Source organism: Paramisgurnus dabryanus, chromosome 22, assembly GCF_030506205.2.
Source record: "Paramisgurnus dabryanus chromosome 22, PD_genome_1.1, whole genome shotgun sequence".
Lineage (NCBI taxonomy): Eukaryota > Metazoa > Chordata > Actinopteri > Cypriniformes > Cobitidae > Paramisgurnus > Paramisgurnus dabryanus.
The window spans coordinates 859,440-885,947 of record NC_133358.1 but is presented as its reverse complement, the minus strand read 5'-3'; positions in this window follow the sequence as shown (position 1 = coordinate 885,947).

Below are 26,508 nucleotides of genomic sequence, written 5' to 3'. Positions count from 1 at the left end.
AAGACTATGCCCGAGGTAAAGCTAATCCACACATGGAGGAGGTTTACCCACGAGTAAGCATTATTTGTTAAGGGAGGTGATAACTTCAATGACCCATAGATAACCTGTGTTGACAGGTGCGCTAGTGAGTGATCTGTGAAGCAGACGAACAGCTGATCGTCTTAAGTATGTCAGACGTATCTGTCATTCAGTTCCAGAGCCCTGCGCCTCGGGCACCGTCCACATCTGAGAAATGACAAGCTTGTGATGTAAATAGAATGGCCGGCCGTAAAAGCGTGGTTCGCTGTTATCGCCGCTATATAGATATAGACTTTGCATAAGGACCCCTGGGGTCCTAGCTGCTTGTGTCATCGTGCTTCTCGGATGCAGTCTCCACACGCCCGTCGTAACAGGGGATATGTCTGCACCGTGGTGGTTACAGCACAAGATGCATATCACTCTGATTGAACATAGCTTATAAAGGCGATGCAATGAGCTTATAAAGGAGATGACTCGTCAGCAAGGCAAGGCAAGGCAAGGCAAGTTTATTTGTATAGCACATTTCATACACAGAGGTCATTCAAAGTGCTTTACACAGAAATGAGAAAACAATATATAAAAAAGAAAAAGAAAATGTAAAAATAAGATTTGCACGATAAGATCACAATAAAGACAAAGATACATGAGAATTTAAAATAACAATTAAAGAAAATAAATGTGATTTTAATAAAACAGTTTAAAATGTTAAAAAGAATAAAACAGGAGTAAAAGTGACTTGAGTTAAAGGTGCAGTCAGTGTGAAGCAGCACAGTGCTCATTCAGTAAATGCAGAGTTAAACAGATGTGTTTTTAATCTAGATTTAAAAGTGTTTACTGTTGAAGCACATCTGATCTCTTCTGGAAGTTGATTCCAGCTAGAGGTGGCATAATAACTAAATGCTGACGCACCTTGTTTTGAGTGAACCCTTGGTATTTCTAACTGACCGGATCCTAATGATCTGAGTAATCTGTTAGGTTTATATTTAGTTAGCATATCTGTCATGTATTTGGGTCCTAAGCCATGAAGTGATTTATAAACGAGTAACAATACTTTAAAGTCTATTCTAAATGTAACAGGAAGCCAGTGTAAGGACCTGAGGACTGGAGTGATGTGCTCAGATTTTTTGGTTCTGGTCAGAATTCTGGCAGCAGCGTTCTGTATGAGCTGCAGCTGTCTAATGGTCTTTTTGGGGATCCCTGTAAGGAGTCCATTGCAGTAATCCACCCTGCTTGTGATGAAAGCATGAACAAGTTTCTCTAAGTCCTGTCTTGAGACAAAACAACTAATTCTGGCAATATTTCTGAGATGGTAGTAAGCTGATTTGCTTATCGCTTTCACGTGACTACTGAAATTAAGGTCAGACTCTAAAATTACACCAAGATTTCTGACTTTATTTTGTGTCTTTAGACCCCTAGAGTCAAGGTATGTGTTAACTTTGAGAGTTTCATCTTTATTTCCAAATACAATGACTTCGGTTTTGTCTTTGTTTAACTGGAGGAAGTTTTGACGCATCCAACAGTTAATTTCATCAATGCATTTACATAGAGAGTCAATGGGGCTGTAGTCATTGGGTGACAGGGCTAAGTATATCTGGGTGTCATCTGCATAGCTGTGGTAAGCAATTTGGTTCTTTTTTATTATTTGACCAAGTGGGAGCATATACAAATTAAACAGAAGCGGTGCAAGAATTGAACCCTGTGGGACTCCACATGTCATGGGTGTCCACTCAGATTTATGGTTACCTATGTTCACATAGTAACCTCTTCCTTGTAGGTATGTTTTAAACCATTTGAGAACCATCCCAGAGAGCCCTACCCAGTTTTCCAGTCTATGTAAGAGTATGGTGTGATCTACTGTGTCAAAGGCAGCACTAAGATCTAGTAGCACCAGCACTGATATTTTACCTGAATCAGAGTTTAAGCGAATATCATTTATTATCTTTATGAGCACTGTCTCTGTGCTGTGATGCTGACGGAAACCAGATTGAAAATTGTCCAGATAGCCATTTGAGTTTAAGAATTTGTTCAGCTGATTGAAAACAACCTTTTCAACGATCTTGCTTATAAACGGAAGATTTGAGATAGGTCTGTAGTTGCTAAGTATGGTTTTGTCTAGGTTACTCTTTTTTAGGAGAGGCTTAACAACTGCTGTTTTTAATGACTCTGGAAAAGTGCCTGTGATCAGAGAGGTGTTTACTATTTTTAAGAGGTCAGTTTCTAAGCAGTTAAGAACCTTTTTGAGAAAAGATGTGGGGAGAGTGTCAAGGCTGCAGGTTGATGCTTTAAGATGTTGTACTGTTTCTTCCAAGGTTTTTATATCAATTATGTCAAATTCTGAGAGAATGGCTAATTTCTGAGGTTGTTGCAATGATATCTGACTGACCACAGTACAATTTGAGGTCGTATTGATTGCCATTCTGATATTACTGATCTTCTCATAGAAAAACTTAGCAAACTCATTGCATTTGTTGTCAGAGAGCATTTCACTAGGAACTTGATTTGGGGGGTTTGTTAGTCTCTCTACAGTAGCAAAAAGAGTGCGAGTGTGGTTTATGTTGTTATTTATAATATTGGAGAAGAAGGTCTGTCTAGCTGTGCCTAGTTCTACATTGAAAGCACGAAGACTGTCCTTATAGATACTATAATGTACTTCAAGTTTTGTTTTCCGCCACATACGTTCAGCTTTTCTGCATGTTCTTTTCATGCACTGTACTGCTGTTGTGTTTCTCCAGGGTGCTTTACGTCTGCCAGTGATCACCCTGATCTTTACTGGAGCTATATCATCAATAGCATCTTTAACTTTTATGTTAAAGTTTTCAAGGAGAACATCAACAGAGTCTGCGGATATGTTTGGCAACATTGACATAGCATTCATAAATACCTCACTGGTGTTCTCATTAATGAGCCTTTTTTTGACATAGACAGATCTAGCATCAGTGGCAGGACAGATTAATAAATCAAAGTAAACACAGAAATGGTCAGATAGCGCTTCATCCTTGATTACAGTGGATGAAATGTTTAGACCCTTGCTAATGAGCAGATCAAGAGTGTGTCCCCGATTGTGTGTAGGACCTTGCACGTGCTGGGTCAGATCAAAAGTGTTTAAAACATTTAACAGTTCAATCGCAGTATTGTTTTCTGAATTGTCTATATGAATATTAAAATCTCCAGCAATAACAAAATAATCAAATTCAGAGGAAATTGTTGATAAAAGTTCTGTGAATTCATCAACAAATGCTGAGGTGTATTTGGGAGGTCTATAAATAATTGTAAACAGAATGCGTGGTGTACCTTTTAGAGCAATACACAAATATTCAAAAGACTGGTAATCACCAAGTAACACTTGCTTGCATTGAAAGGCATCTTTGAATAAAGCAGCTATTCCTCCACCCCTTCTAACAGCTCTACAGACATTTATAAAGGTAAAGTTGGGTGGGGCTGATTCATTGAGGACTGTAGCACTGCAGCTGTCATCTAACCAAGTTTCATTTAGAAACATAAAGTCCAGGTTGTTAGTGGTGATAAGATCATTAACTAAAAAGGATTTGTTCTTTAGTGAACGGATGTTCAGAAGTGCTAACTTAACAGTAACTGGTTTTGGAACTGTATCAATCTTAGAATGACGTATAATAGGCAGTAGATTAGATAGAATTGCTGTGCGGCTGGAGACGGCCTTCATCTTTCTATCACATGTCAGGACAGAGATAGGGAAAACTAAAGGGACATCGGGCGCCCGCTTGTTCTTAAAATATTTATGATTGTTACTGCTGACGTAGCGGGAACCCAACACACATCAGTTACCAGTGCTGTTTGCAGATGAGGGCTGGTGTGATCCCTGACGTTGAGGCAGAGGTCGGAGTGCTCTCTGAGATGGAGGGGGAGGGCGGGCTGGGCCCGAAGGCTTTGGTGGTAGAGGAGCCCGCCGTTTCTTGGTTGATATTTGGGGACTCGCAGCAATAGAGTGGGAGAGCTTTGTTCCAGCAGATACCAGTTTCTCCATTTTCTCTGAAAAGCCCAGAAGTGGTGATGTTGGAGAGAGGGAGAGAGAGTGTGACGACATCAGCTGTGATTCTGGTGTTCCTGAAGGCTGGGAGGGAGTGTTATCATTCCTCTGGTCATTATCAACAGAAACGTCCTTGGGTGTTGATTCACAATCCAGCTGTAGCGAGGTCTGTGGGCAGGGCTCAGCCTGAGCTGTGTCTGTGAACAGTAGTTGTGACTGCAGAGTTTTATCCTTGTCATCTGAATGTCCATCCAGGTGCTGGTGTAAAATCCTGTGGTCATTTCCGCTGTTCAGTAGTGGACTGGCACACTCAGCTGATGGATGATGCATGGAGAAAAAGATATTGTCTTTAAGCAACCTAGCACCTAGTCTGTTTGGGTGGATACCATCTGTGTTAAAAAGTTGCCTTTGACTCCAGAAGATATTGAAATTGTCAATGTAATTCAGTCCTCTCATGGTGCAGGTTTTTTGCAGCCATGAATTTAAGCTTAGTAGACGAGAAAACATATTTCAGCAGAGGTGGGTAGAGTACCCAAAATCTGTACTCAAGTAAAAGTACAAGTACTTATACAAAAATGTACTCCAGTAAAAGTAAAAGAATCAAATCTAATTATTTACTTGAGTACGAGTAAAAAAGTATTAGATGAAAAAACTACTCAAGTAGTTTGTTACTCGCTACTTCCGATCTGATAGAGAAGTAGCGCAAAAGCACAGAATTTCAAACTACTTGGAGGGTTTTCACAAACCTCTCCTTAAAAGTCTCATTGTTCTGCTTATATACAAGTAAAGCAGCCTATCTCAGTCCTGCAAAGGGACATTAACATCACATAACGTGTCATTTGAGAAAAAATCTCAAACACACACACGGATGTTTTTTCGACGATTAACTCTGTATTTATTTTCATGTTCACAACACAAACTTGTCAGCCTTTAAACATGCAGTCTGTTTGTGATCATGTTTTTATATGAATAGATAATTTTCATTGCCATTAAAGTGCAATTACTGAACATAACAAAAATGATCATTTTAGAATTGCATATGGAACTTATCTGTTTGTGCAAATCAACTCTACATTTACTATAATATATAATACATGTTTCTTTAAAATCAAACTTTATTCTTTTATTTTTATTCATTCATTCTTTAGGAAGGATTTAAATAAAATAAAATCCCGTTTTTATTTAAATGTATTTTCTACACATTAGTGAGGTGTCCGGATTTGTGTATAAATGCAAGACGTCCTTACATTATGCTGTTCAGTTTGTTTAGTTTTGTGGGGAAATGATATGGAAATGTGCAGATGTGAACGTGCTGTTTGTATGGTTTAACTTACACTAGGTTTTGTCATTGCTTGCACAAGAGTGCATATGGCAAAAAAACTCAGACAGTGTGTGAAATGACCATTAATAGTGTTCAAATAGACATTGTGACACTTACCACTTTGAGTTTCAGGTTGGCTCTTAAATTCCTGTACGCTGAGATGTCAGCTCGTTTATTGAACAAAGCATGCATCACATTATGAATCTATTCTTTTTGACCTCTTGGAGTGAAAACATAGACCGAACTTGAAGCCACACATGATCTGCCTCCGATATCTCGCACAACGCACACGCGCCCTCATCTGCCTCTCCTATCTACGCGCGGTCGCGCCCGCTAAAGGGTGACGCAGCCTGTCTCGCGAAACTTTCGAACACGCCCTATAAACTTTAAAAAATATATATATTCATTAATTATTACCATTTGACAGTAACGCAGTAACGCCGCCGAATGTAGCGAAGTAAAAGTACAGTTTTTTCACTAGAAATGTACTTGAGTAAGAGTAAAAAGTACCCATCCTTAAATTTACTCTAAAAGTACTAGTTACCCAAAAAATTTACTCAAGTAAATGTAACTAAGTAAATGTAATTCGTTACTACCCACCTCTGCTCGTCAGCTTGTACAAGGGGATCTCAGCCTGGCTCAGTGAAAAATGAAACCACTGTAGTTTGCTCGACCACATTAATTACGGATAACACATGTAGTGCTAAAATCACCCCCTTAATGAACTGCATGTACAGTACGAGGTGATTGATATGAGACAAATGAGCGCTCCACGGCTGATTGCTGTTGCAAGGCATGTCCAACCCACTGCAGATGCTGGGCGAGCTCGTATCGATAGCACTACATGCAGCCGTGTGTAACTTAAAGCATAAGCGTCCCGGCCGTCAGCTCGGGGCGGGACCTTTGCTTAGTCAAAACTGAAGTGGTCTTATGAACAGAATGCCAAGATATTCAGGTTTCTGGGACTCGTTAGGGGGGTACGTGAGCCCGCCTTAAACGAGATGCCGCGCGTCTGACTGTGAGCGAGCTTTGGTGTTAAGCTCGCTTCCCGGGCGTCATAAAACGAAACACATTGTGGCGGGTAGCAAGCTCACTTGGAGGTTGATATTACCCTTAATTTCTTCGAATATTGGAGCGGCGTGGAGGTGTGAGCGTCTTCGGATCCACTGATATAAACCAGCCATCTGGCCGAAAACGACATAAGCCGCCTGGCTGTAAGCCTTTCGAGTGGCCGTCCAGAGAGGGCGTGATTCAAAAGGTCTGAGGCTGCCATCTGTCTAGGAAGAGAAAATAACAGCCGTAAGACTATGCTCGCTTGCCCTGTCACGCTGGTTGCTGGGATGCACAAAAGCTTCCTGGCAACCCTGGCAAGGTGAGGCAGCTCTGATGCATGGGCCCTCCACAACACCAGTGGATCCTCTTCTGCTGAAATTGGGGGCAGAGACAGGTAGACTTTGATTTCTCCTTTCACACTGTCTTCTAGAGTGGTTAGAATCTGACCCTCTTCACCTCTTTGCTGCCTTGTTGAAGTAATCCTACTCAGCAACCCAGCTAGGCCTTTCCCCTCCGATGCTGCTGGTGGAGTGCTGGTGGAGATGCTGCTGCTGCTGGTGGAGGTGCTTTGTGGTTCTTCCCTGACTTGTGCGGCCAGCTTTACAGCTTCCTGGACACAGTCAGTTTCAATTTTTGAAGCCTCAGACTCCGCTAAAGAGCTCCTTTTGAAGCGGGGGTCAATGAAACAAGCCATGTTCATGACTCTCTTTGCCTTCTCTGAGTATCTATTTTTGAGGTCTTCTCTCATTAAATTTTTCATCTCCTTGGTCAGGGATGTATCTGTGTCCTTTTCCTCCAAAACATCAGAATTAATGTGGTCCAGGACAGGCTTGATTGCTGACAGCGTTACTCGTGTTTCTGAGGCAAGTGCATTGGTTAACTTGCTCAGAGGTTCGAGGAGCTGGCACAGCTGCTCCATGATAGTTATTTCTGTATCCTTGGGCATTAGATGCCATGTTCCTCTTTCTCCGGCAAGTGTTGCACAGACTGGTTGCTGTTGACTAAGAAAACGCTCAACCATCTTGTGTGTAGATCCCCATCAAATCACCACATCATGAATAAAAGCTTTCTGTGGCATGTTGAGGGCAGCTTGTTTTCCCTCAGTTCTCGCCTTCTCTTCCAGCTACGCGAGAAGCCCTGGACCAGATGACGGCAGGCCTTGACTGCTTTTTCAACTCTAGGAATTTTCAAAGCCTTTGAGATTGCCAAGTTCAAATTATGGCCAAAGCACCCAAGCCACACTTCGGAAAGTTCTTCAAAAGCCTTTATCATGTTTGTAGCATTGTCTTTGGTTATGCAGACCAGGTCTTTTTTATTGATCCCCCATTCTTCCAGCATGTTCTCAAAAAACTCGCTGATGTTTTGAGCTTAGTGAACTTCTGGGAAGAACTGAGTTTCGAGTCAGCTTGATTCCATTTGCCAGTCTGGGGTGAGGTAATGGATAGTGACGCTTATGTAGGGTTGACCACCACCACTTTCACTTGTCCAGAGGTCAGTAGTTGCAGCAAACCATGTTCCTTGAGCTAAATTCTTTACAACTGCAGCTTTGACCTGGTTGTACAGGTTTGGTATTTCAGTTTTGGAAAAATATTTTCCTGATGGCACTTTGTAGTGTGATACAGCAACTTTCATCAGCCTCAGAAAACCAGACCTCTCAACAATTTGAAAGGGCATCATGTCCTTTGCAATTAAATATGAAATAGCTGCAGTGAGGTCTTGTGCATTTTTTGATGTGGGTGCATAAGCAGTCTGCCTTTTAAATGCTTCTTCAAGTGTCTGGGTCATTAAATTAAAACTGTAGATGAGGAGGAGGTCGAGGGACCAGAAGCATCACTGGGTTTGCCTGCTGCACGCCCACTCTGTAAACAAAGGAATAGAAAATGTATTAAATTAAAATTTATTATTAATATAGTTGAAGTGAACATATTGTCTTGACAAATATTTTGTACACTTTAACTTACATAATGGATTTATAAACCAGTAAGATAAAAAAATTAGGGGTGTGACGGATCACAAAACTCACGGTTTTGATCACATTACAGTTTTTTGAGGCACGGGTCGGATCATTTTTCAGATCAGCAAAAAAATGGATGAGAAAATCTAATAACAAATCAAGAAATTGCAAACATTTATAAAAAAGAACAAAGTTGAACATTAAGTAAGGTCTAAAATTATCATAAGGTACAGAAATAGAATCAAATGAATAATAACACTGTCTTTATTGTATTCATTAAATATAATTATTATTTTTTAGTGCTACAGAAGTGATTTTCTCTGTGTCTTGGGTTGTTTGATTAACATTAATGACACAGACTTAAGTAGGTTAATTGAGGTTACTGTCTCTTACAGACATCCCAACCTGCAAAAAGTCATTTCAGGGAGGTATCCCGAAGCCCCCTACCCCCCCCCCCCCCTCAAAAAAAAACAAAAAACAAAGGAGGAAAAGGATATGACATTTCAAGATATAAAAGCATAATATTAATTTCTAGAGGCCTATGCAATTATTGGTAACACATTACTAGGTCTCATTTGTTAACATTAGTTAATGTATTACAGTTTTTCTGAATTGCTAAAACACTTTTTTTGAAACCATCACTCATTTTCTCAAAACCTTAAACACAAATCCCAATTTTAAACAAAATTCACAGAACCCCTGACTCTTCTAGCAAAATCAAACAATTGCTTCAAAACCATTTCACTTGTACTCAAAATCAAACTAAGCTTTCAAATTATACACACAATAGTCTATAATATAAAACACTACAAGCATCCATTAGACACTAACTTAAAAAATGGAAAGCACAGCATCCAGGACATCTGCTTACAGAAAAATACATGTTTATTGTACATAACAACACACTTGACAAATACTGTTAAAAATCTATATTACTGTAATCACAAGTTTAGTTCAGTAAATATAGTGAATACTTTACTGTAAGTACTGCAAGTAATAGTACATTTTCAATATTACTGTAAGCAGCACTTGTATTTTGTAAAAAGTCATCAATCCAACTGCAAATTTTGCCAATTGCATCGTCTCTGGTGTCCTTTTCTTCCTCATACTCTTCATCTGCCTCTCAGACTGTTTCCAATTCACACAATTGGTAAAAAATACCATTAGATAAAAGTGTGTAGAATTTTGAGTTGTTGTGTTTACTCGATGATAACGGTGTTTTAGTTGTGTTCAACTTTTGCCTGCCTGTGTTTAGCATTTATAAAACAAGTGCATTGCAGTGTGAAATGTGTTTTTTAGTGAGAAGTTTGTGTTTAGAATTTTGCAAAAAGAGTGCATGATTTGATAAATGGGTTTAGGCCAGTATGAATTTGGTTCAGAGATTGTGGGTTAGTGTTTTAGCAATTCAAAAAAACTGTAACTAACATGAACTAACCATGAGCAGTACATTTGTTACTGTATTTGCTAATCTTTGTTAACGTTAGTTAATAAAAATACAGCTGTTCATGGTTTGTTCGTGTTAGTTCACAGTGCATTAACTAATGTTAACAAGATTTGAATAATGTATTAGTAAATGTTTAAATTAACATTAACAAAGATAAAAAATGCTTTATAAATGCAGTTCATTATTATATGTTAACTAATGTAGTAAACTAATGTTAGCTAATGAACCTTATTTTAAAGTGTTACCCAATTATTTGTTAATTATTTTACAATATGTAGATTACTTTTACTATTTATATAAGCTGCTTATAATATTTATATAAACAGTTTTATTTATATTCTATTGCAACTTTAAACAGGTCTAAGGAGTTTGTTGTTTTCATGTAGCCTTGGCAACTAGTAGCCAGCCTGAAAAATATGCACATGATATTAAACTTGTTGAACTCACCTCAATGTCAGTTCGGGAGAAGAGATAAAAGCCCGCCCACACTGACAATTGATTGGTTGATTTACCGGAGCAGGCCAATCAGGATGCTCCCTGTCTTACATGCGCTTAATGAGGCACACTAGCTGCTAGCACACACACGCAAGGTCTCCCCCTCCCTCTCTGCCGTGCGCGTGCTACTCTTTCTTGCTCGCTCTAGATTCCGGGAGATTTTAACTCATTTGCGGGCATCAGGGAGCCGCTATCAAAATGCGGGAGACTCCCGGAACTTCCGGGAGACTTGGGATGTCTGCTCTTAAGACCAAATAGGCACAGACTGGTTTCTGCTTCTAATCTATACACACACTTTAGACATAAATGTTTTTATTAGAAAAAGAATACTGTGGAGAAGGAGATCATTTTGTTTGTATGTGCCCTGTCAAAAACAGAAAGATTTTATGTTCGCCTGCTTTTTAAAACACGTCTCTCCTTGTGTGCACTACCGAGGGCACTTAACGCTGGCACACACAACGCCTCAGCCTACAAAACTTTACGTTGTTTTTCATTGCTCTATTGGCCAAATGTATTTTTATACACTACAGTATGATATACAGTGGTGCAACTTTCTAAAGTTTACACATCAACCGTTCTGAATCTGTTGATGATCACGTCTGACTCGAGCCTTTTTGCAATTAAATTGTTTAAAATCACTTGAATGTTAACATTTGCGACCTTTGAAACACGTGCAAATGATAAACTTTCCTTATTTAAATTTGCGTGTTAATCCGTGAATCACGTGTGAACCGAACCATGGGTCAACTGCGATCCGTTGCAGCACTATTTACATTTAAAAGCATTAATCACAATTCAATATTTCATGTCCTTGAAATTATTTCTGTGGTAAAAGTGAATAAATCTATGTAATATGTTAACCGTTAATTGAACATGTTCGTTCGTTCGTTCGTCATGGCTCAAAGCCACTTGCTATAAAACTTTTCTTCGCGGAAGCTTTAGGTTAATTACAAGTGAGATCATTTAATATCTAATTAATATTTTTGTCCAATGATTTGCCCAAGTTAGTTTTGGTATTGATGTAGAAGTTAACTTACCTTGCATTCGCTATATAAAAGTGGGTGGTTGTCACGAAGATGACTTAGGGTACGGTGGCCCTGAAGTGCAAACCACAACAACAAATTACTAAACAACAACAACAAATTAAAAAACACCACAACAAATTAAAAAACACTGCAACAAATTAAAAAACAACAACAAATTAAAAAAACACTACAGCAAATTAAAAACACAACTACAAATTAAAAAACACTACAACAAAATAAAAAACCATAACAAAATAAAAAACACAACAGCAAGTTAAAAAACACTACAAAAATTAAAAAACACTACAACAAAAAACCATAACAAAATAAAAAACACAACAGCAAGTTAAAAAACACTACAACAAATTAAAAAACACTACAACAAAATAAAAAACAACTACAAAATAAAAAACACTACAACAAATTAAAAAACACAACTACAAATTAAAAAACACAACTACAAATTAAAAAAAACACAACAACAAATTAAAAACACAACTACAAATAAAAACACAACTACATTAACCTACTGGAAGAGGTAGGTACCAGTGGGCAACATGAGACATCGCTGATTGGACGACACTGCAGTTCGGCTTTTGAACCGGAAGTTATTCTTCCTATAGCGCGTGGTTTGGAGAGGAGGAAGGACAGCAAAATGTTTTTTCCAAACTGCGGAAAAGAGCTGGTTTAGCCGTCCCAGAACTTTTGCAGCGGCTGTGGCAAAAGGCTTAAAGAAATATCTACCATCGGAGACACCCAACAATCTTCGAGTAAGTTAATAGGAATAGTGTAATGCTTACGTTGCTTGTGGATGTAACGTTAGCTTACTACTATCGTTAGCGGTTTCCAGACCGTACCCTTAGCCGGCCCCAGCAGCCGCTACGTTTGGGTCATCTGTAACATTCATGTTTGAAAAAAATGCGCTACAGGACGAATAACTTCCGGTTCAAAAGCCGAACTGCAGTGTCGTCCAATCAGCGATGTCTCATGTTGCCCACTGGTACCTACCTCTTCCGGTAGGTTAATGTAGTTGTGTTTTTTAATTTGTAGTTGTGTTTTTAATTTGTTGTTGTGTTTTTTAATTTGTAGTTGTGTTTTTTTATTTGTTGTAGTGTTTTTTATTTTGTAGTTGTTTTTTATTTTGTTGTAGTGTTTTTAATTTTGTTGTAGTGTTTTTTTAACTTGCTGTTGTGTTTTTTATTTTGTTATGGTTTTTTATTTTGTTGTAGTGTTTTTTTATTTGTAGTTGTGTTTTTAATTTTTTGTAGTGTTTTTTAATTTGTAGTTGTGTTTTTTAATTTGCTGTAGTGTTTTTTTAACTTGCTGTTGTGTTTTTTATTTTGTATTTGTTTTTTATTTTGTTCTAGTGTTTTTTAATTTGCTGTAGTGGTTTTTAATTTGCTGTAGTGTTTTTTTTATTTGTTGTTGTTTTTTAATTTGTTGCAGTGGTTTTTAATTTGTTGTGGTGTTTTTTAATTTGCTGTAGTGTTTTTTTAATTTGCTGTAGTGTTTTTTTAATTTGCTGTAGTGTTTTTTAATTTGTTGTTGTTTTTTAATTTGTTGTTGTTGTTTAGTAATTTGTTGTTGTGGTTTGCACTTGTTGTTGTGGTTTGCACAGATTTGATGTATTTCCCCCCTTTGCAGCGACTTTCCTCTTGCAAGATCTGCAGTAGGCCTGGCAAACTCGATTCCTTTTAAGGATCCGGGTTTTTGTGAGTCACTCACTAACGTGATCCGGGTTGTGTGAGTCACTTGAGTCACTTGAGTCAGTATTGCTAAATTGCCAAGGAAACTCGGTACAGACCCACTTGTAACCGGCTGATCCACGCGACTCGAGATTCTCAGAGCCGGAAACATACTCGCAGACCATGGACATGAGACTTGCTCTACAGATCCACTAACCGGCTGCCGGTTAGTGGATCTATAGAGCGACTGAAGTCTCCTCAAAAGCAAATCCATAACAAAAGCCTTTTACTTCTGAAATAACATGCTTAGAAAAGAAGCCTAATAACAATAGCATAATCATATAGAGAAAATATAGAAAAAAACTGTCCTGCTTATGTAGCCCCCAGAGCCGGAGAGACAGTTCGCGCAGATCAGCCGGTTACGGATCAGCTGGTTACGGATCAGTCGGTTACGGCTCTGAGTGAGAATCTCGGGTCAATTCGCGGCTCGCGCGAATCTGCAGGTCTCTCGAGTTTGCAATGTTTCCGGCTCTGAGTGAGAATCTAGGGTCAGTTCTCGCGCAGATCAGCCGGTTACGAGTGGATCTGTAGTGCGAGCGAAGTTTCATCAATAATGTTGAAAGATGTTTTTGTGTGTGGTGGCGCTGTTTATGGTTTTACATTGAATTGTAGTAGAACTGATCCGGGTTAATGACACTAGAGACTCGCGACTCATGAGTTAATTTAAAGATCCGGGTTAAAGATCCGAGTGAGTCACGACTCGAACAAGTCTAATCTGCAGACAGGGTGCCCATTCTCGATAAAATTGCCGTCGGGGCTCTTGTAATAGCCAAAATACGACCAAACCTCGGATTTTGTCCTCTTTGATGGCTGAAAAATCTTTTATTTGCACAAAATAAAAAATGCAGTGCAGTTTAGATACAGAAAGAAACAATGTATATTGTTCAAAAAAGTAACTTAAACAAAATAAACTATTACTGGGGTCCAACAAGTAAAAAACAAGGTTACATTACATTACATTAATCCATAACAAACTAAAAAACAATACAATAAAACATAAAAACCCAAAATTCATTCAAAACATCACAATCAGCAATTTACGGAGTACTGTACCATTAAATAATTCTTTAAAGATTTTTTTAAACCTCATTTTACTTGTTAAAAAACATGCAATTTCCGATGGCAATCCATTCCATATTTTCATTTCTCTATACATTACAGTCCGTTGCTTGGCATTAGTTTTTTAAAACTGGAAGCAAAAAATATCCCTTAAATATTTTAATGCAGTTTAAAAATGCGACCTCCGAAGGATGCAGTCTTTTATTTGAGAAACGGCCAGCATTTCACCTCCACAAGAAATCTTGCGAGACACATTTAATCTCGCGACGGGATCACGTCACACCAGATCTCGTCACACCCCTAAGAACAAGATCATCTTAGTTTTTTTTGCATTCAACACAAGCTTCGAATCAAATAGCCAAGATTGTACAACATCAAAGGTATCCTGCAAATACTGAAAAGTTTGATTAAGAGTTTCTACACAAGTATAAATAATTGTGTCATCTGCATAAAAATGAAACAGAGCATCTTGAACATTTAAGCCAAGGTCATTCACATAAATAGTAAATAAAAGTGGTCCCAGCACCGATCCCTGAGGAACCCCTGACAAAACTTGTAAAAAGCCAGAGTCCTATCTGAGAGGTAATTTTCAAACCAACCAACTGCCTTCTCTGAAAGACCAATGTTAAGCAGCCTCTGTTTAAAAATACAATGATTCACCGTATCAAAAGCTTTAGAAAGATCGATGAAGAGAGCTGCACACACTTTTTTACTGTCCAGTGCCTCAATGATATCATTCACAACTTTAAGTGAAGCAGACAAATTAAAAATATACATAAGTGGTTCAGAAATAAAATCTGCAGCAATCTTTAAAAAATATGGCTCTAGACAATCTGGACTGGCAGACTTTTTGATATCCAGTGACATAAGGGCTCTATGTACATCAGTAATTGAAAACGGGGCAAAATTAAATTAAAGAGGCTGGCCAACACAACAACCTCCAGCAACATTACCAATAAAAGGGGAGGTTTTTGGAGAGCATACAAGGAACAAGATGCAACAAAGTGTTCATTAAAACATTCTAGCATCGCTAGTCTATCCGAAATAATAGTATTTTCCCTAATAATATGCGAAGGTAATTCACTGCGAGATTTAGTTAAAGTAATTGACTTAATGGATTTTCAAAAGGTCCTAGGATTATTTAAAATTTCTGTAGTAACTGCAAGATAGTATTCGGATTTAGCTCATCGAACAGCTATTGTGAGCTGGTTTCTTAGTCACCTAAAATTAATCCTATCAGCATCCACACCTGGGGCCTCATTTATAAAGCATGCGTACGCACAAAACGGGGCTTAGACGTGCGTAAGCCACTTCTCACGCAAAGGTTGTGATCTATAAAGAAAAACTTGAAGTCAGAATGTGCGCACCTGTAAGCAAACTCTGACCCATGCGTACGCACATTCTGGAGACAATTAATGGGAATTGGCGACACAGATGGCGAGAAAGTGAACTGAAATCAGATTAAAGAAAGTAAGTATTACAATTATAACAACGATTATAAGTATTGATAACACACACACCTTTAATTTCACTATCATACGTTATATCCACATTATCATGATTATGAAATTATAATTGTTTCATATACATCTTGTAAAATTCAATCTTAAATCAAAAATCATTTTAAATATTTAATCAGCGCTGTCTCAAGGTCACGTTGTCCACTACGGGAGCGCGATATGAACCGACAGATGGGTAGCATCAAATATCCATTAGATAACTGCAGAACACAGTGTAAATAACCAAAAATTATCCTTAATTAATGTGCATTTTTATCATCAAGTGTCAAAGTGTGGAACTGCAGCCATCAAGCTACCGGACAATCATTTCTCTCTATATTATCGTTATAATAGTCCTAAATATGATGTGAAAACCTGCATGAAGAAACATGCGTTCGCCTATTACATTAAAATACATACTCTCACGTGTACAAGTTTATGCAAGTCTGATAGGTAAACTGAAATTAATATTTATGTTTTTAAATTAAATGATAAATTTTTTATGTCTGCTTTTTGTATAGCAGAGGAGAATGCTCGTGCTGCTGGAGAACAGTCCGCATATCAGACGTGTGCACAAAAGGAGCAGAAAACACATATCTATTTTATTTTCGTGATACCTCTCAAAATATATAAATGCTGCTGTGATCCCTGCTGCGTGATTGCAATGCTGGAGGATTAAGAAATGGCTTGTGTTTATTGGCTGGGCGCATTTAGCTTATGAACTAAAAATTGGATGCCAGTCTCATTAATATGAGGATCAGCATTCAGGAAGTGATTTGCATTGACTATTTATGGTTAAAAATGGGCGTGTATAGGGCGGGATGTGCGGCAGATTCACGTACGCACATTTTCAGGTGATCTGTGATTTATAAAAGGAATCTTGCTTGCTGCGTTGCTTTTGCTTTTATGGGTAACGTAGACTTTTAGTATGGATCTTTTATTAATGGCCCCAGATTTCCTGGCCTTTGCCCAAGCTGCATCCCTCTAATGAAGAAGTTTGCTAAGCTCCATCGTGAACCATGGATTATCTCGTCCCTTGATTCTGAATTTACGCAGTGGAGCATGTTTATTAATAAGTTGCAAAAATCCATCATGAAAATAGTTCCAGGCTATTTCAATATCATCAATAAGCCTAATCCTGTCCCATTTAAAAAACAATAAATCATGTGTAAAGCCTTGTAAAGAGAATTTTTTCATATCACGTTTTTCAATACATCGAGGGCTATATTTTGGCATTTATTTAGGAACCGCAGCAATTGTTCAATGATCACTGATGTCATTAGCAAACACACCGGTTTCAGAAAATTTATGAGGAACATTAGTCAGGAACAAATCAATTAGAGTAGATTTCTCTGGATGTTTTAAATATGGGCGATTAATTGTGTAAGATTTAATTCATTACAGAGATCCTTCAATCCATCTGAAGCAGGTTTGAACCTGTCCCAGTTTATATCGCCCACCAGGATAATCTCGCTGTACTGCAGCTGTGATAAAAGCTGTGACAGCGTCTGAAGGGTCTCAGCTACAGCAGAAGGTGGTCTGTAGCATCCAACAACATTGACAGTCATGCCTTTATTCACCCATACATTTAGGGACAAAAATTCAAGTTGTTTTCTCACAGATTTGGATAAGACTATGTTAGCAGTAAACTTGCTCTTTACATATATAGCCACACCCCCAGCCTTGCAGGGCCGATCAGTTCTAAAGACATTGGCCCTCATTTATCAAAAGTGCGTACACCAAATTTCCAGCGTACACCTGGCGTACACCCAAAACCACGGTGACTTTGAGATTTATCAATATGGACGTTGGCGTACGGCACACTCAAATCCTACACCAGCTCAGGAGGTGGTGTACGCACATTTTGAGTTAGTGCAGAAATGCGCAAACAATTCCTAACACCACAAAACGCACCATTCGATGATAAATAAATAGCTACACATGAATAGGTAAGGTAAAATGCTTGTGTTGAATGGAGCCATAAATCCGATCATGATGACATGCGGACAAAATCATGGCCACAAATTATCTTTTATGCAACATTATGGACACTTCTTTTTCTTATTTAGTTTAAAGTATGGCCATAAATATAAAATTCGTTCCCAATATTCAATAGTTTGTTCCTTGAAATTAATTATTATAATATTTCGTAATTACTAATACAATTATTATTACTTCAAATTATGAATTAGCGTAGTAAAACATGTGGTTGTCGTGGAAACAAATTGTTAATTTGAATTATATCCGGAGCTCCGTATCAAACTGGATCTTAGCTAACAAACAACTGTATGTAAATACAGAAAAACACACCACAAAAGTTACTACACCATTTTAAAATATTATTTTTAAAAAACTTAACCGAACCATTAAGCAGACATATAATTTAGAGGTAGGCAACAGTAAACAATAATAATAATAATAATAATAATAATAATAAATAATTATTCTTCTAAATATCAATTAAGCGTCAGTAGTTATATGGGGACGGCATTCGTCAAACTTTTATAACCCCCTCCCCCCCTGACAGGTCGTGTTCTGACAGCTCGTGTTTGACAGGGGGAGGGACTATCAATCAACCGGTGTACAAGCTGTCTACTTTAGACAGCGAGTGTGTAATCGTTTTATGACATGTCATTTAGCGGGTTGTTTTTCCTGTGTGTGTTTGATGTCAAGCCTATGCTGTCATGTTTATTGACAGGTTGTGTTTTGACAGCTCGTGTTCTGACAGCTTGTGTTTGACAGGTTGTGTTTTGACAGTTGCCGCCTGCGTCTCTCTCCCCCATCCCCCCACTCCTTTCTCGCCCGTGCGCGTCTCACCACTGCGTGTCTCACAGTGGGTGCGTGTTGTAAACGAGTAAAGATTTCTAAAACTCAATGTTGGTAAAATAATTCACCATTACGGTTACAAAAAGTAAATGTTTATTTTAGATTTAGACAAATCATGAACAAGGCTATGATTAAAACTTTTGGTTGTAACATCACAAGTTATTTAATTAAATATTTCGCATACGTGTATAGTTTAAGCAATGACCTAAGCCATTACTACAATTTTTAGACGATAGTCTAAACTAAATAAAATTTTAAACGGTTCATGAGTTCCGTGAATCTTTTCATGACCTGCTCTATAGTTTCACGCGTATTAAAGATCCGGCGGTGCCTGACAAAGCGCCGTGTGAGCGTTCATATCTGCCATTTTAAAATAAACTTAATAAATGTAATTCTTTCCACTATGGCAAAATAGGAGTTTATTTTAGATTTAGGGGATTCCTTAACCAAGTCTCAGATTAAGACATGTGTATACGTGCACCGATGGTGACAGAGAACTTATATCTGATGTTAATAAACTTTTAAATGTTTTTAAGACGTGTTCATCCCATCTTAGGGGTTTTATTTTTAATTAAAGGCTTCTTAAAACCATGTGTGAATATGTGTAATATACAAAGGGGCGGTTTCGCGGACCAGGATTAGCTTAATCCAGGACTAGGCCTTAGTTGAATTAAGAAATATAACTAGTTTTAACAAACATGCCTTACTATAAACATTATCTGTGTGCATTTTGAGGTAAAACAAAGGGCACTGATGTATTTTAAGATATGTAAGTGCAAGTTGTTTTCCGTTTGGAGAGCTCTTAAAAGTGTTTAAGTCTAGGACTAGTCTAATCCCTGTCCGGGAAACCGCCCCAAAGAGTCTTATATTGTCTGCTCTGACAAAAATAAAGTATTATTTCAGATTTTAGGTGAATTGACTGCGTGTATCTTATAAATATAACTTGATATATACGTTTGTTTTGTCAAGAGACTTCTTTAAAGTAACGCAAGAATAAAATATTTTAGTTGTAACTGGTTAAACTTAAATCTGCTATTATCTATTTAACTATAGACGGTTTCAGCAATAACAACATAAACAAGCGGCTGTCGCGGTCCGCACGTAACTTCCGGTAAACTCCGCTAATAATAAATAACAACAAAGTACTTTAAACGTAGTTTATTTATATAACAAGCCAAAAAAAAACACATTGATTACCTAGGAAACCAAATTTTTTTTTATTTTAGATAAGGCATTTGTTCAAGAGATCAGTTTAGCAAATAGTCAGACCATTAAAAAAACAAAACCGGAAGTAAAGTTCGGATCCAGACGTGAATCACGTGCGTCCGATGAAACCGTCTATAAGCTATATTTTTCTGATCAGCCTCAAACAGAAGCTGCTCTGTGAGCGTCTGGGTGTTTGAGATAATTCACAGCAGGGGGCTGATTGTAAACTAGTGTCTTTTAAAACCGCTGTGGTAATGTGTAATATGGGCACTTTGTCAAAAATAAAGCATTTGCTTGTAACAAATTATTTAATGAAATATTCAGTATGGGTATAGCAATGAACTGTGCCAAAACCACCGGGGGCCGCCAATAACACATTCTTTAGACTTAAGTCTATTTATTTTAAACTAAATAAAAGTTGAATCTTTTCAGGCATAGTATTCTGATCACGCCATCCAGCGTTTACAATAGAGAACATACGCGGATGCGTGTTCATATCTACCGTTAAGAAACTTTTAAACGATTAAAGACATTTTCATATCATATTCTGGGGTTTTGTTTTAAATTAATGACATCTTAAAACCAACTGTAAATAATGTAATTCTGTCCGCTCTGACAAAATAAGGGTTACTTTTAGATTTAGGGATTTCTTTAATCAAGTCTCTGATTAAAACATGTGAATGCGCGAACCACCGTTGCCAGAGAACGTACATTGATGCGCTCTTATGGCGTTAAGAATCTTTTAAACGTTTTAAGACATTTCAGACCCTCTACTGGTTTGAATTCATTAATGTCATCTAATATCCAAGTGTGTACATGTGTATTTACGATAAATGTAACACGGTACGCATTGTCAAAATAAAAGGTTTCTTGAACATGGTATGCCAGTGTGTGTTTCTTGTCTTGCGAGTGCTCATCATATTTATTGATGTGAAAAAAAGTTTGTTGTTTTGTGCGGTCGGTTTCTGGACGGACAGTTTTTATGAGTCTCTCCTCACCATACGTTATCACCCAGCGGCCCTAGTGTGTCTGAACAGCGGTGGTGTTCAGCGGACCGTACTGTTTCTAAAACTCTGTGTTGGTAAAATAAGTGTAATTCAGCCCCATTGACAAAAACTAAAAGGTTTATTTTAGGGGAGACACTGCAGGATCTAAAAGTTTGTAACATTACAAATTTATTTAATGAAATATTCAGTACGTATATATTTAAGCAATGAATTGTACCAAAACCACCGGAGGTCGATCTTTAGACTAAAGTCTATTTATTTTAAACTAAATAAATGTTGAAACATTTTCATGAACAGTATTCTGTTCATGACATCAAAGATCGGTCTCCGACGGTTACAATAGAGAACATACACGGATACGTGCACATATCTGTCGTTTTAAGAGAAACATTTTATCTCATTTCTGTTTTTTATTTAACGACACCTTAAACCCAACTGTGAATATGTGTTTATTACACAATAAATGTAATTCTATGCGCTCTGACTATATAAATGTTTATTTTAGGTGTATCATTATGCCACCACCACAAGGTAATGATTAAAACACATTATTGCATAGAGCAATAAGCACATGCGCTCACATATCTATGGTTTTAAAAACAAACTTTTTAAAGTTTAAGACATTTTGACCCCATTTTCTGGTTTTGTATCCGCTGTGGATCCCGACCTCTAAGTGTTTATTATACAACAAATGCAATTCTGTCCGCATTTCTAGTTTTAGAGCAGCACAGAGTCGCGATTGTGTCTGTGTGTGCATCCTGTCTGTTTATGTGTGTTCGTGTTTATGCGCCTGTGTCTTTGGGAGGTGTGTGTGTGTGTGTGTGTGTGTGTGTGTGTACCTGGTAATTATCACGTTGTGGGGACCAATTGTCCCCACAAAGATAGGAATACCAGTGTTTTTGTGACCTTGTGGGGACATTTTGATGTCCCCATGAGGAAACAAGCTTATAAATCAAACAGAATGATGTTTATTGAAAATGTGAAGTAGCAGAATTGTTTCTGTGATGGTCGGGGTTAAGGAATGGGCTAGCTAAGGGGAATAGAATATACAGTTTGAACAGTATAAAATGCATTACGTCTATGGAATGTCCCCATAAAACATGGAAACCAGAATGTGTGTGTGTGTGTGTGTGTGTGTGTGTGTTTGCATGGGGGTCTATGATGTCTCTGTTTGTTACTAAAGCCTTGATATGAAGTCTGTGCCCTCATTGACAAAAAGTAAGGGATTTTTAGATTTAGGCTTCATTACACAGATACTGATTAAATCATGTTATCCCTTATCCCTGTGTTCCGAAGATGAACGGAGGTCTTCCGAGTTTAGAACGACATAAGGGTAAGTCATTAATGACATTATTTTCATTTTTGGGCGAACTATCCTTATTTAGTAGTCACGCTGCTCCCTTTGGGGGCGGAGGCGAAAACACAAGCTTATCCAGTATGTAAATATACACACAGACACTGACGCACCCAGCTGCACACTAGAATCTCTGGAAAAACAAGCCGATTTCAACCGCAAAATGTACGGTTTTAAATATACAAAAACTGCTATCTCAAACATGGAGAGGCTTCTTCGTAATCTTAACTAACAGATTCTGCAATAAAACGAAAATCACAAATTTTTAAAAAAAAAAAACGTTGTTTCTCATTTTCTCGAAACTTGTGCTGCCGACTTGTGTCACTGGTTTTCGTGACGGGTCACAAATGCGTAAAAAAATCAATCTTAGGGAGCAAACTTCACATGTTCAAATGAATAATACCCAATCCAGACCTACTTTTAAATTCAGCCGGAGTATTGCAAGTCTTAAAGTCAATATCAACTGGGCCAGGATTTGGCTGCACATCACCACAGATAATTAACAACATAATAATCAAACATCTCTTTTTCAAAGATACACCAGGGCTCACAATATTTTTAGTGTGCAATGAATTTAAAAACAACATAAGATCATTAGCAGATGAGGCAGTAAAAACATTACACCATTTTAAAAAATTCAGCCAATCCTAGTAACTGATAGCTGGGACTGAACATTTTTTTGATAGCAGGGTTAGTTGTCACAGTTTTACAACTAAGCCTCCAGTATATAATGATAAAGAAATGAAAACAATGTAAATACTATTCATCAAAATGATAACTGTTGATACAATATCAGGGGAAATAACTCACTATTAGTATTTTTACTTGTGCAGCCATTTAAAAAAAAGTGCAGTGATGCATAATACAAGGATGGTTAGATGAAGGATAATGAATGTGTGGATATCTATCTATTATAGGCAGATATATAAACAACATCCACTTTTTAACCCTGTTTGTTACAATGAACCCCACCTATGGGGTAACGTTTGCACTCCTGTCACTTTTGGTGTTATTGTACGAAAACGATAGGTCCTACAAACAAACTTTAAGTGTTCATTTGTAGCAGAGATGTGGGTGATGATTGTGTAAAAAAAGTATTAATCTAACTTATTTTTTGAATGATAGAGCCAAATATTTTTTGAATGATAGAGCCAAAGTCAAAAAGTGTTAGGTTGTGCCCCACTCTACCCTACTGTTAAAACAGATTGAGAATCTCTCAACTCGTAACCGGCTGATCCGTAACCGGCAGCTCTGCGCCAACTGTCTCTCCGGCTCTGGGGGCTACATAAGCAGGACACAGTTTTTTTTCTATATTTTCTCTATATTATTATGCTATTGTTATTAGGCTTATTTTTTTATTAAATGGTCGACCATACACACCAAACCTAAAACCTATAGGCATGTTTCAGAAGTGAAAGGCTTTTGTTGTGGATTTGCTTTTGAGGAGACTTCAGTCGCTCTATAGATCCACTAATCGGCTCCGGCTGATCCACGCGAATCAACCGGTTAGTGGATCTGTAGAGCGAGTCTCATGTCCATGGTCTGCGAGTCTGCAATGTTTCCTGCTCTGAGAATCTCGAGTCGGGTGGATCAGCCGGTTACAAGTGGGTCTGTACTGAGTTTCCTTGGCAATTTAGCAATACTGACTCAAGTGACTCACACAACCCGGATCACTGTAGTGAGTGACTCACAATAACCCGGATCCTTAAAAGGAATCGCGTTTGCCAGGCCTACTAAGTACAAGACAGGATTAACACATTAACACAGGGTGACCGCATTTGAAATGCCCCCCCCCCAAAAAAAATATATTTTAAAACTCTAGTCCAGGGGTCTCCAATCTATTAATAGTCTCAAATGTAATATTTATTTATTACATATTTTTTATCTTAGCTTGGCTTACGTATGTTAACATTTTAAACAACACTGAAACATATCAAGAAGTAAAATAAAACTAAATCAACAAGTAAATCAGGAACGTTTTGAGTAGACTTTATCAAAAAGTAGTCATCCAGATTGTTTTATCTATAATGGTAGCCCCTACTCACAAAAAGGTTGGGGACCCCTTGAGGGCTCCAGACTAATTTTTTTGTTATTTGGAGTACTATAGCCCTTGACTGAACATTTTAGGAGCGCCAGCAGAAAATTTAGGGCACACATTGAATCAGCCTGCAATTCAATTATTCACAATTTCCCAAAATAACTGCATTACTGAGCCCTTGGTGCCCCCCATTGCCTGGTGCCCCAGGGCACTCGCCCAATCCCATCCATGGATAATCTGGCCCTGTCTAAGTACTTTGACAGTCAGAAGATGTCTGATTGAAGCTAAGCTGTTTTCAAGAACCCCCTGTAAAGCACCAATGTTGAAAAAAGGCATGGACAGAATCCGATCAACACATCAATTGGCCCAAAGAAAAATTAGGTTACATTTCAAATTGTTCTTATCAGGTCTAGTGGTTATCGACAGAACCTCAAGTGATCCATGGTTACTGAATTCAGGCAGTACACTGTAAAGACAGTTAAACATGGTGGTGCAAAAATCATGGTATGGGGATGTTTTTCATACTACTATGTTGGGCCTATTTATCGTATACAAGGTAACATGGATCAGTTTGAAAACATCAGAATAGTTGAAGAGATCATGTTGAACTTTGCAGAAGAAATTACCCCAAAATGGGTGTTTCAACAAGACAACAACCCCAAACACACAAGCAAGAGGGCAAAATGTTGGTTCCAGACAAAAAGGATTGAGGTTATGGAGTGGCCACCCTATTGAAAACATGTGAGGTGACATTACAAATGCAGTTTCTGAAGCAAACCCTAAAAATTTACAGGAGCTGTTTCTAGGTGGGTGACTCGATTTCACAGCAGTGCAACAATTATCAACAACCATGGTTATGCAACTAAATATTAGTAATTCAATAGTTCAAAGTTAAATATTAAGAAATTTCTTCAGTTTTAAGTGTTTACAGAAAAACGTTGACACTGCTATTTTTTTAACAGTTTAATATTAAACAGACTTGATACATTTTGTTAATACTTTGATTCGGAATTGCATGTGTAAAGTTTTAATACATTTGAAATAAGAAAATAAATTCTGTTTATAACACTTTTGCACTTTATTAACTTTTATTAGTACACTATTATTTTGAACCCAACTGTACATTTTTCCGTACCAGTCGACATACAGCCGGAGTCACAAGCCCAATTCACAACATATGTTTAACAACTGAATAAAAAAACCTTTATTTTATAACGTTATTTTATAAAGTTATTTTATAACTTTAACCCATGTCTTATGTATAATACTGTGCAATGTAATCTGAATGATCAATGATTGTTCTTGTTTTGTACTTGTTAACAAGTCCATTGTTTGAACTGAGCCACTAAAAGCCCACTGCTTTTGTTGTTGTTTTAGAGTTTCTTGTTTGAACTGAGCCAATAAACTGCCCACTAATCTTCAGAAAATTCCTCCAGTTCCTGCACATTCTTTCATATTTGAACTCTTTCCAACGGTAACTGTATGATGTTGAGATTCGTCTATTAAAGCCTCCTACAAGAATGCAATACTTTAGAGTAGCCATATATAAGCCAGCTCTATATAAAATTTTGAACAGGATGATTCATAATAAATTATTATTTTGTCTATATATGAAGATTTCTAAAGGGAATGTCATTATGGTGATCAGTATTTCATTAAGTTGGGCTTTTGACCCATGCCTTTTACTCTATAGTAAACCACTTGTGTAGTGATAAAAAATATTTTGACAAACAGATCAGCTGATGTTGCCTTATGATCTTTGTTGACTGGAATTAAATCATGAAGTAACAGAAATAATACTCAGCTTGAAGTGTCAATGATTAGATTCAGAATAACTGCAGTTCTATTAAAGCTGCAGCCTGTAGGTTTGGCCTCTTTATCTTTATCCTCTGTTTAAAACAAAAATTGCAGATACAGTAGGTTCTCAACCAGAATGCCTTCTACCCGGGCTCTTGACACCACAACAGTTCCACTGCATTACATTATAATCATTTAGACAATCACGTTTACCTCATTCATTAAAATCCTGCCAGGTGGCACAAATGGACATTTTGCACCTTTAAGTCAGCTGTTGTTATTTTTAACAATTTAACTCACAAGTTAAAGATTAAATGAAGTAATGTAATGTTAAGTAATATTTAAATTGTAACTTTACAAAAGCACTGTTTAATTCTTACATTTACACAGCAATTTTTTTTTTTATCGTGACAATAAGTTGTGTTTGGAATATTCTAATGTATAATGTAGCAATGTTAGGATTGTAAATAATAGAAGTCATTAAACAAATAACTTTGTTGCACCACATATGCAGTAGGCTAATAGCAAAATTAGCTTATTAAATTAATTTTGTTGCAAATAAGTTAATCATGCAAGATACAGGGAAATGCAAGATTTTCAGTAGCGATATCTTACCTATATTACACTAGCTCGCAACTATTAAGCCACTTTTAGCCAGCATGAT